The sequence below is a fragment of the Arvicanthis niloticus genome, chromosome 16 (assembly GCF_011762505.2).
Source record: "Arvicanthis niloticus isolate mArvNil1 chromosome 16, mArvNil1.pat.X, whole genome shotgun sequence".
NCBI classification, from domain to species: Eukaryota; Metazoa; Chordata; class Mammalia; order Rodentia; family Muridae; genus Arvicanthis; species Arvicanthis niloticus.
The window spans coordinates 60,871,581-60,884,360 of NC_047673.1; positions in this window are offsets into that span (position 1 = coordinate 60,871,581).

Below are 12,780 nucleotides of genomic sequence, written 5' to 3' on the forward strand. Positions count from 1 at the left end.
GGCTGATATAGCCATTAACTTATGGGGAAGAGATCTATTACAACAGTGGAAAACCCAGATTAATATCCCCTCAGTGTCAATGTTTAATCATGAAATTCATCAGGCTCCTAATAAAAATTTAAAATTTGTTAATAAACGTTATTTAAGGCAGTCTCACACTGTCCAAGCTGTTCATAAACAACATATGGTAGAGGCCGACAATTTAGCTCTACCCCAAAGAGCCATTGCTACCAAGACACCAACAACATTATCACTAAAGTGGTTGTCTAATCAACCCATTTGGATTGAGCAGTGGTCTATGACAAAAGAAAAATTACAGGTATTAGAACAGCTGGTCCAGGAACAACTGGAGGCTCAGCATATTGAAGAGTCTACCAGTCCTTGGAATTCTCCAGTATTTGTCATTAAAAAGAAATCTGGCAAATGGAGGATGTTGACAGATCTCAGAGCAATTAATAAGATTATTCAGCCTATGGGTTCTTTGCAGCCTGGTATCCCATTGCCTTCCTTGTTGCCTAAGGATTGGCCCATTATAGTGATTGATCTGAAAGATTGTTTCTTCACAATTCCTCTACATGAATGTGATAGGGAAAGGTTTGCTTTCTCAGTACCTACCTTTAATAAAGGTTGCCCAGTAAAGAGATATCATTGGAAAGTCTTACCACAAGGAATGGTAAATAGTCCTACCTTGTGTCAATACTTTGTACAACAGCCATTGGAGATAATTCGCAAAAGGTTTCCCAAATCAATTATTTATCATTATATGGATGATATTTTGTTGGCTGATTCAGATATTAATATCTTGGAAAATATGTTTGATGAAGTAAAGAAAATTTTGCCTTGCTGGGGATTGCAAATAGCCCCCGAAAAAATACAAAGAGGAGATTCTATTAATTATCTAGGGTATAAGATAAGTCTACAAACGGTTAAGCCACAAAAGGTACAAATTAGAAGAAACCAATTAAGAACCCTAAATGATTTTCAGAAGCTACTTGGAGATATAAACTGGCTGCGACCAGCAATTGGCTTGACCACTCAAGAACTAAGTAATTTATTTCAAACCTTAAAAGGTGATAAAGATTTAAATAGTCCTAGGAAATTGACTCCTGATACTGAGAAGGAGTTAGCCTTGGTAGAAAGAAAACTGCAGGATACACATCTAGATCGTATTGATCCAAAAATGGCCTGCATCTTAGTTATTTTACCTTCTACTCACTCTCCTACTGGAATTCTTATGCAGAGAGAAGATTATATTCTAGAGTGGATATTTTTAGCCCATAAACAGAGTAAAAAGTTAAAAACCTACGTTGAGAAGGTTTCTGAATTAATACTGAAAGGAAAAATGAGACTTAGACAATTAGTTGGAATGGACCCGGCTGAAATTGTTGCACCTTTTACTAATGCAGAAATTATCTCGTTATGGGCACAAGATGAACATTGGCAAAGAGCATGTAGTAACTTTTTGGGAGAGATTACCAACAAATATCCTAAAAGCAAGCGGCTTCAGTTCATAAAAAGAACTAATTGGATTATCCCTCGTATTTTAAAAGGAACTCCGATATCTGGAGCCCCTACATTTTACACTGATGCTAGTAAATCAGGAAAGGCAGGATATAAATCAGAAGACATAAGTAAGGTGGCTGAGAGTCCCTATAAGTCAGTTCAAAAATCTGAATTATATGCAATTATCATGGTATTGTCAGATTTTCAAGAATCCCTTAATATAGTAACTGACTCTCAATATGCCGAAAGGGTTGTTTTACACATAGAGACTGCTGAACTTATTCAAGATAATTCTGAATTGACCTCATTATTTTTTCAACTACAACAAATTATTAGAAATAGAAGTAACCCCATATATATAACACACATAAGATCGCATACAGGTCTGCCAGGCCCTCTAGCACAAGGTAATAATGATATCGACCAGCTATTGATAGGAAGCGTGCTAAGGCTTCAGAATTTCATAAAAAACATCATGTTAACAGCAAAGGTTTAAAGAAAGAGTTCTCTATTACTTGGCAACAAGCCAAGGAAATTGTGAGGCAATGCCCTACTTGCTCATTATATAACCAAACTCCATTGCCTACAGGAACTAACCCTAAGGGTACTCAAAGAAATGACATTTGGCAAATGGATGTCTTTCATTTTACAGAGTTTGGCAAACTGAAATATGTGCACCATACTATAGACACATATTCAGGATTTCAATGGGCAACTGCATTAGCATCAGAAAAGGCTGATTCTGTAATTACACATTTGTTAGAAGTCATGGCCATTATGGGAATACCCATACAAATTAAAACAGACAATGGTCCAGCATATACCTCTAATAAGATGGAGAAGTTTTTTACATATTATAATATAAAACATGTTACAGGCATATCACATAATCCTACGGGACAAGCAGTTGTGGAGAGATCCAATCGAACTGTAAAGGAGATGCTTAATAGGCAAAAGGGATCAATAAGAACCCCCAAAGATAGATTACATAGTGCTTTATTAACTCTAAATTTTTTAAATGCTAATGAACAAAACTCCACAGCTGCTGAGAGACATTGGATTGTGGAAAAAACTTCTGAACTAAATCAACCTGTTTATATTAAGGATATTATGACGTCAGAATGGAAAGTGGGAAATGTATTACGCTGGGGGAGAGGTTATGTTTATGTTTCCACAGGAAAAGAAAAGCTGTGGGTTCCTTCCAAAATGATAAAGGTCAGAAATGACAAAGGGAGACCCCCTGAAGCACTAGTCGACACAGAAGAAAAGGGAGACTAACTCAACCAACCAAATGGGTGATGTATATATGGTGTTATGTCTCTTATATGGACTTAACTGGCTGGGACTAAAATGTCAATACAAAGCCAAGAACATTTAATTGGGTAATAATTTCTCATGACTTAATACATGCCATCCTTTATGAGGGCATGTATATAAGTTATATATAGTTTGATTAAGTAATCAAACTAACCTGAAGAGGGCAGTGGCCTTTCTTTATTGATCTTCATTGACAAAGCTGTGTGCCCTACATGTTCCACGTGAATGTTTTTATAAAACTACCTGTTGCTTTTAAGTTTTATATGTTACAGGATGAAAGAAGAGAAACTCAGCCCTAGCATGATTTATACTCGGGGATTCTGAGTCTCTAGGACCTCCTATTCCAGCTTCGTGCTTGATTCTACTGCAACTGCATCGAAGCCGCTTCTTTTAAGGACTTGCTTCCAGAACTTTTCCAGAACATCTAGCTTGCCTGTCCAGCCTTTCTGACTGTAACAGTTATGGTGTCAGCTTTGCTATGAACTTTCTCAGTACACAGTGACTTCAAGGCAAATGATGCCAGCTAGCTCTCCTTTGACTAAGCCAATTTTCCTGTTTCCCTTTGGGCCTCCAGATGGGAATTCTTCACCCCAATTCAGCTGGAAACAGACAAAAGGAGATCATCGCCCCAGTTCCTTATGTTGGGGTGGATGGTTCTGGTTACTTTGTAAATTATACATGTGTTGTAATTTAAGGAATACTTTACAAATGTAGCTTCAGACAGGAAGGGAATTAGAGAGCTAAATCTCAGGAATTAAGTGGGATTAATATTTTACTCTTATATAGGCATTGTGCCTGTATAACTCATACAGAAATACAAAGCTTAGACCCAGTTAAAAAAAAATAGGTATATCTTACATTGGTAAGAAATCTTTATGATAGTTACAAGGTTGAAATTATAATCTCTTACATTGATATGGAATTTATTTTATACAAATTTAGGATTTTCACTGGCATAAGTTTCTTATTAATACAAAAGTGGGATTAATATATTACTCTCATGTAGGCATTGTACCTATATATATTATTTAGAAATACAAGGCTTAGACCCAGTCCTTTTTAATCAAAAAAAAAATTAGTGGAAAGGAATTAACAGACAACTGTTCAGATTGCCTTACATAGTTGATTTTCAAAAACGTCAGAAATCCATAGAATTGACATTACAAACATTCTGATATAAACATTTATTTTATTGGAGACTTATCTGATCCTAACAGCTTCCCAGTCTTGGATTCTAAGAAGAAATTGAGCATCTTTGGAGTTACACCAGTTGTGGTATGACAGCCACTAGGCAAGAATTGCCTCTTTTAATCTACAGACAAAATAGTGTGCAAAAAAGAAACACACTTGCAGAATAGTCGACTGATTATATCTGCCAAGACAGAGTAATCAGCCCTTAGTAATTCTGCATTACTAGGTCTGTCAGATGATTCCTGGGCCAGAAGGCTGAAGGCCAGATGCTCCAACGTTTTGAAATAAGGAACTGTCTAGATGTTCAGTGGTCTATTTAATTTGGCTGAGTTTTAGAAGCCACGCTTTGTGCTTCCCATATCTTTAATTAACTAGTCATCCTGAATTTCTGATGGGGTTGAAGATTTATAATCTCACAGCCAACCCAGGCTATTTACTTTGAGAGGATGGTTTTCAGATGCTATTCATTTTGAAGACAGGACATAAGCCAGGTTCAGAACTAAGTTTATTAATTGAGAGAGATGGCAAAGGTTCTATTTAGTTAACAAAAATGATGGACTGGGTGGTAGGTTTATCTTGTATTTTAACAATCACAACATGGTAATATAATTAGAGTTCAATTAATATGTGAAAAGAAAAAAAATTTTTTTTATTATTGGACAAAAGGGGGGAAATGTGGTGGATAGCCCTAGCCTCTTGTTGTCATGGTAACTCTACTCCTGGGAGGGGCTGCGAAGGAGGAGTGAATCTTGTAAACCTTCTGTCCAATCAAATTTGTTAAATAAAGGCTACAGCCAGTGATTGGGCAGTAGAAGAGGAGTGGGAGGAGCCAGAGGCAGGAAAAGGGAGAAGAGTAGGAGAGCCGAGGAGGAGAGAGAGAAGCGGGGGAGTTGGCAGTTGGTCGAGGCAGAGGGCAGTTGGTCGAGAGAGAGAGAGAAGACGAAGAAGGCCTTGACCTAGGAAACCGCAAGTTGTTAAGAGCTCTCATAGCCGGGGAAATAGTGTAGTTTAATGGTAAATCTGCCCAATCTAGGCATGCAGCATTCATTTGATACTTATTGACTTGTGTCGTTATTCTATGGACTCCCTATGGGCAAGAGATTTACCGCAACAATGTAGCACTTTTTTTATTGGATATCTTATTTGCATTTCAGATGTTATGCCCTTTCCCCATTTCCCTCAACCACCCCCTATCCCATCCCCCGTCCTCCTGCTTCTATGAGGATGTGACCCCACCCACCCACTCCCAACTCCCCACCCTCGAATTCCACCACACTGGGGCATCCAGCCTTCACTGGACCATCCAGCCTTCACTGGACCAAGGACTTCCTCTCCCACCTATGCCCAACAAGGCCATCCCCCCCCCCTATATATACAGCTGGAGCCATGGTCCCTCACTATGTGCTCCCAGGCTGGTAGTTTAGACTCTGGGAACTCTGGTTGGTATTGTTGCTCTCCCCATGGGGCCACAAACCCCTTCAGTTCCTTCAGTCTTCTCTCTAACTCCTCCACCGGGAACCACATGATCAGTTCTATGGTTAGCTGTGAGCATCTGCCTCTGTATATGTCAGGCTCTGGCAGACCTCTAAGGAAACAGCTAGATCAGGCTCCTGTCAACATGTACTTCCTGGCATCCACATCAGCTTCTGTCTTTAGTGACTGCACATGGGATGGATACCCAGGTGGAGCAGTCTCTGGACAGCCCCTCCTTCAGTTTCTGTCCCACACTTTGTCTCCATATTTGCTCCCATGAATATTTTGTTACTCCTTCTAAGAAGGACTGAAGCACCTACACTTTGGTCTTCCTTGTTCATGAGCTTCATGTGGTCTTTGAACTGTATCTTGAATATTTCCAGCTTTTGTGCTAATATTTACTTATCAGTGAGTGCATACCTTGTGTGTTCTTTTGTGACTGAGTTACCTCACTCAGGATATTTTCTAGTTCCATCATTTGCCTAATAATTTCATGAATTCATTGTTTTTAATAGCTGAGTAGTACTCCATTGGGTAAATGTACCACATTTTCTGTATCCATTCCTCTGTTGAAGGACATCTGGGTTTTTCCAGCTTCTGGCTATTATAAATAAGGCTGCTATGAACATAGTGAAGCACATGTCCTTGTTGTATGTTGGAGCATCTTCTGGGTATATGCCCAGAAGTGGTATAGCTGGGACCTCAGGTAATGCTATGTCCAATTTTCTGAGGAACTGCCAGACTGATTTCCAGAGTGGTTGTACCAGCTTATATTCCCACCAACAATGGAGGAGTGTTCCTCCTTCTCCATATCCTTGCCAGCATCTGCTATCTACTGAGATTTGATCTTAACCATTCTGACTGGTGTGAAGTAGAATCTCCGGGTTGTTTTGATTTGCATTTCTTTGATGACTAAGGGTATTGAACATTTCTTTAGGTGCTTCTCAGCCATTTGAGTTCCTCAGTTGAGATTTCTTTGCTTAGCTCTATACCCCATTTTTAATAGGGTTATTTGGTTGTCTGGAGTCTAATTTCTAGAGTTCTTTGTATATATGGGATACTAGCCCTCTATCAAATATAGGATTAGTAAAGATCTTTTCCCAATCTGTTGGTTGCCACTTTGTCCTATTGACAGTGTCCTTTGCCTTACAGAAGATTTGCAGTTTTATGAGGTCCCATTTGTCAATTCTTGATCTTAGAGCATAAGCCATTTTTGTTCTGTTCAGGAAATTTTCCCCTGTGCCTAGGTATTCAAGGGTCTTCCCCACCTTTTCTTCTATTAGTTTCAGTGTATCTGGTTTTATGTGAAGGTCCTTTATCCACTTGGACTTGAGCTTTGTTCAAGGAGATATGAATGGATCCATTTGCATTCTTCTACATGCTGACCTCCAGTTGATCCAGCACCATTTGTCGAAAATGCTGTCCTTTTTCCACTGGACAGTTTTAGCTCCTTTGTCAAAGATCAAGTGACCATAGGTATGTGGGTTCATTTCTAGGTCTTCAATTCTATTCCATTGTTCTTCCTGTCTGTCTCTGTACCAATACCATGCAGTTTTTATCACTATTGATCTGTAGTACAGACTGAGGTCAGGGATGGTGATTCCCTCAGAAGTTCTTTTATTGTTGAGAATAGTTTTCCCTATCCTGGGTTTTTTGTTATTCCAAATGAATTTGTAAATTGCTCTTTCTATCTCTATAAAGAATTGAGTTGGAAATTTAATGGGGATTGCATTGAATCTGTAGATTGCTTTCAGCAAGATGGCCATTTTTACTATATTAATCCTATCAATCCATGAGCATGGGAGAGTATTCCATCTTCTGAGATCTTCAATTTCTTTCTTCAGGGCCTTGAAGTTCTTGTCATACAGATCTTTCACTTGCTTGGTTAGGGTGTCATTTCCCTACTGTCTTTCTGTTTATCCTTTGAGTAGAGGAAGGCTATTGATTTGTTTGAATTAATTTTATATCCATCCACTTTGCTGAAGTTGTTTATCAGGTTTAGGAGTTCTCTAGTGGAAGTTTTGGGGTCACCTAAGTATACTATCATATCACCTGCAAATAGTGATATTTTGACTTCTTCCTTTCCAATTTGTATCCCTTTGACTTTCTTTTGTTGTCTAATTGCTCTGACTAGGACTTCCAGTACTATATTGAATAGGTAGGGAGAAAGTGGGCAGCCTTGTCTAGTCCAATTTTAGTGGGATTGCTTCAAGTTTCTCTCCATTTAGTTTGATGTTGGCTACTAAGCCGGTAGGTCTATATTGCTTTTACTATGTTTAGGTATGTGCCTTGAATTCCTGATCTTTTTAGTTTTACCATGAAGGGATGTTGAATTTTGTCAAATGCTTTCTTAGCATCTAGTGAGATGATCAAGTGGTTTTTTTTATTTGAGTTTGTTTATATAGTGGATTACGTTTATGGTTTTCCATATATTGAACCATCCATGCATTCCTGGGATAAAGCCTACTTGATCATAATGGATGATTGTTTTGATGTGTTTCCTGGATTCGGTTTGCAAGAATATTATTGAGCATTTTTGCATTGATATTCAAAAGGGAGATTGGTCTGAAGTTCTCTTTCTTTGTTGTGTCTGTGTGGTTTAGGTATGAGCTTAATTGTGGCTTCATAGAACGAATTGGGTAGTGTTCCTTCTGTTTCTATTTTGTGGAACAGTTTGAAAAGAATTGTTATTAGGTCTTCCTTGAAGGTCTGATAGAACTCTGCACTAAAACTGTCTGGTCCTGGGCTTTTTTTTTTGGTAGGGAAATTTTAATGACTGCTGCTATTCTTTAAGAGTTATGGGACTGTTTAGATAGTTTATCTGATCATGATTTAACTTTGGTATCTAGTATCTGTCTAGAAAATTGTCCATTTCATCCAGATTTTCCAGTTTTGTTGAGTATAGACTTTTGTTGTAGGATCTGATGATTTTTTTTAAAATTCCCTCCGTTTCTGTTTTATGTCTCCCTTTCAGTTTTGATTTTATTAATTTGGATACTGTCTCTGTGCCCTCTGGTTAGTCTGGCTAAGGGTTTATCTATCTTGTTAATTTTCTCAAAGATCCAGCTCCTGGTTTTGTTGATACTTTGTATAATTCTTTTTGTCTCTACTTGGTTGATTTCAGCCCTGAGTTTGATTATTTCCTGCTATCTACTCCTCTTGGGTGTATTTGTTTCTTTTTGTTCTACAGCTTTTAGGTGTGCTGTCAAGCTGCTAGTGTATGATCTCTCCAGTTTCTTTTTCTAGGCATTTAGAGCTATCAGGTTTCCTCTTAACACTGCTTTCATTGTTTCCCATAAGTTTTGGTATGACAAGCCTTTATTTTCATTAAATTCTAAAAAAGTCTTTAATTTCTTTATTTCTTCCCTGACCAAGTCATCATTGAGTAGAGCGTTGTTCAGTTTCCACGTGTATGTGTGCTTTCCATTGTTTTTGTTGATATTAAAGACCAGCCTTAGTCCATAGTGATCTGATAGGATGCAAGGGATTATTTCAATCTTTTTGTATCTGTTGAGACCTGTTTTGTGACCAATTATATGATCTATTTTGGAGAAGGAAGCGTGAGGTGCTGAGAAAAAGGTATATTCTTTTTGTTTTAAGATGACATGTTCTATTGATATCTGTTGAATCCATTTGGTTCTTAACTTCTCTTAGTTTCACTGTGTCTCTGTTTAGTTTGTTTCCATAATCTGTCCATTGCTGATAGTGAGGTGTTGAAGTCCCCCACTATTATTGTGTGAGGTGCAATTTGTGCTTTGAGCTTTAGTAAGGTTTGTTTTATGAATGTGGGTGCCCTTGCATTTGGAGCATAGGTATTCAGAATTGAGAGTTCATCTTGGTAGATTGGTCGTTTGAAGAGTATGAAATGTCCTTCCTTACCTTTTTTCATAACGTTTGGTTGAAAGTCGACTTTATTTGATATTAGAATGGCTACTCCAGCTTATTTCTTGGGACCATTTGCTTGGAAAAGTGTTTTCCATCCTTTTACTCTGAGGTAGTGTCTTTGTCACTGAGGTATATTTCTTGTATGCAGCAAAATTCTGGGAGCTGTTTACGTATGCAGTCTGTTAGTCTATGTCTTTTTATTGAGGAATTGGGTCCATTGACGTTAATAGATATTAAGGAAAAATAACTGTTGCTTCCTGTTATTTTTGTTATTAGAGGTGGAATTATGTTTGTATTCTTCTTTAGGGTTTGTTGGAAGATTACTTTCTTGCTTTTTCTAGGGTATAATTTCCCTCCTGGTGTTGGAGTTTTCCCTCTATTATCCTTTGTAGGGCTGGATTTGTGGGAAGATATTGTGTAAATGTGGTTTTGTCATGGACTATCTTGGTTTCTCCATCTATAGTGATGGAGAGTTTTGCTGGGTATAATAGTCTGAGCTGGCATTTGTGTTCTCTTAGGGTCTGTATGATATCAGTCCAGGATCTTCTGGCTTTTATAGTATCTGGTGAGAAGTCTGGTGTAATTCTTATAGGTCTGCCTTTATATGTTACTTGACATTTTCCCTTTACTGCTTTTAATATTTTTTCTTTGTTTTGTGCATTTGATGTTTTGATTATTATGTGACGGGAGGAATTTCTTTTCTGGTCTAGTCTATTTGGAGTTCTGTAGGCTTCTTGTATATTCGTGGGCATCTCTTTCTTTAGGTTAGGGAATTTTTCTTCTATAATTTTATTGAAGATATTTACTGATCCTTTAAGTTGGGAATCTTCACTCTCATCTATACTTATTATCCTTAGGTTTGGTCTTCTCATTGTGTCCTGGGTTTCCCAGACATTTTGGGTTAGGAGCTTTTTGCATTTTGCATTTTCTTTGACAGTTGTGTCAGTGTTTAACATGGTATCTTCTGCACCTGAGATTCCCTTTTCTATCTCTTGTATTCTATTGTTGATGCTTGTGTCTATGACTCCTGATCTCTTTCCTAGGTTTTCTATCTCCAGGGTAGTCTCCCTTTGAGATTGCTTTATTGTTTCTACTTCCATTTTTAGATCCTGGATGGTTTTAGTTTCTTCAATTGTTTGGTTGTGGTTTTTTTTTTTTTTTTTTTTTTTTACAATTCTTTAAGGGATTTTTGTGTTTCCTCTTTAAGGGCTTCTACCTGTTTGCCTGTTTTCTCCTGTATTTCTTTAAGGGAGTTATTTATGTCCTTCTTAAGTCCTCTATCCTCATCATGAGGAGTGATTTTAAATCAGAATCTTGCTTTTCCAGCGTGATGGTGTGTCCAGGACTTGCTATAGTGGGAGAACTGGGTTCTGATGATGCCAGGTAACCTTGGTTTCTTCTGCTTATGTTCTTGTGCTTGCCTTTTGCTATCTGGTTATCTCTAGTGCTACCTGCACTCACTGCCTTTGACTGGAGCCTATCTCTCCTGTCATTTTGGATGTGTTATTACTCCTCAGAGTCCAGCTGTCTCTGTGATCCTGAGCTCCTGGGACTCAAGCTGCCTCTGGGATCCTGAAATTCTATGATCCTTGGTGTGTTAAGAGCTCCTGGGAGCTGAGCTTCCTCTGGGTGTTGTGGGATCTCTTGGGCGTGTTAAAGCTCCTGGGAGTCCACCTTCCTCAACTGCTCTGACTACACAAGATTCTCTGCTGCTCTGAGTACAATGGTTCCTCTAGGATATGTCAGGATATGGTGTCTTCATGGGAGCAGACCAGCTAGGAGTCTGCCCCAGTAAAAAGGCCACATGTAACATTTTAATTACATGAATTTACTTAATATTTGCTTACCTGTGGTGGAAAAAAAAAAAAAAAAAAACAATTTGTGGAAGCTGGATCTATTCTTTCACCATTTGTCTTCACAGGGATCTAACTTTAATTGTCAGGTTTGGCAGCAAGCATCTTTATCCAGAGGGACATCTCTAGTGTTAATCTTTATTATTTTTTTATGTATATGAGTGCTCTACTTGCATGTATGTAAGTATGATATTGCATGTATTCTGTATGATAGAAGATCTCAGTATAGATGGTTAGAAGCCACCATGTGGTTGCTGGCAATCAAACTCAGGACCTCTGGAACAGCAGTGATGTAAACCCTGAGCCATCTCTCCAGCTCCCTAGTTTTAATCTTTATGCTGCTTCCCACAAATTTTTATCTTAGGGGGAGGGGTAGAGAGTCCAAAGGACAACTTGGTGGAGTTGAAGCTCTCTTTCCAGTAAGTATGCCTAGGAATTGAATACAATCCTCAGATTTAGCAACAAATGACTTACTTTACTGGCTGAGCCATGTTATCAGCAACTCAGATGTTTATCTTTTCTTATTCCCCAAGATTTATTTATGAGTACACTGTAGTTGTCTTCAGACACACCAGAAGAGGGCATAGAATCCCATTACAGATGGTTTTGAGTCACCATGTGGTTGCTGGAATTGAACTCAGGGCCTCTGGAAGAGCAGTCTTAACTGCTGAGCCATCTCTCCAGCCCTCAGATGTCTTAATGTGGCTTTACTTTATTTTGTCACTGTTCTCCAGTTACTCCCAGGTTCCATCTCAACATTTTTTTAAAGCACATATAAAAAACAGAAGGGATAAAAGTGCCACTCTGAAACCTAGGAAAGTCACTTCACCTATGGCTTCAGTGTACTTACCATAAACCAGAAAGACTACCTACCAAATCAGGCTGGTGCAGGGTGAACGATCTTGTCTTACTGTTATGTGTGGAGAGGACCCACAGGCACAGAAAAAAACGCTGCCATTACTTGGAACAGACATTGTCTATCATGGCCCTGCCCACGTCGAGGCCCTGGGATCACCCACGGCAATGACCGGATAGCCCTGGGGCCTCCATTTCCCTTTGCCTCAGCGCCTCGCTTGTGACGGGTTCGCCACTCACACCGCAGAAGCCTGGATAGCACCTAAGTAGGTCCAATGGTGGGCGACAAGGCCGCGGAGCGAGTCTGCTGCAAACCTTAACCAGCGCCACTTTTGCGCCGCCGAAAATCCTCCTCAGGAGCATTTCTAAGGGACAGGTACTTCCCGCGCTTCATCTCAGCGCCGGCTGCGGCTGCGCGGGCTGCGAAGGCGGGAAACATGAGGCGTTCTCTGCGCGCGTGCGCTCTCTGCCAGAGCCAACCGTCTTCCCAGTACGCTTGCGCCGGTTCACCAAGCCCGCCCCTTCCACTCTCAGCAGCCAGCGCGCGGAATTGTTGGGGTCCCTCCTGTCGGAGGCAGGGCCAGGACACTGAAGGGCTGAGGAGAAGGCGGGGTCAGGATATGGCCACACCCACCTCTGGTCATTTGACTCTCCACCACTAGCCAATAACAAGTCTCCCTATACCAAACGTCCACCAATGGGC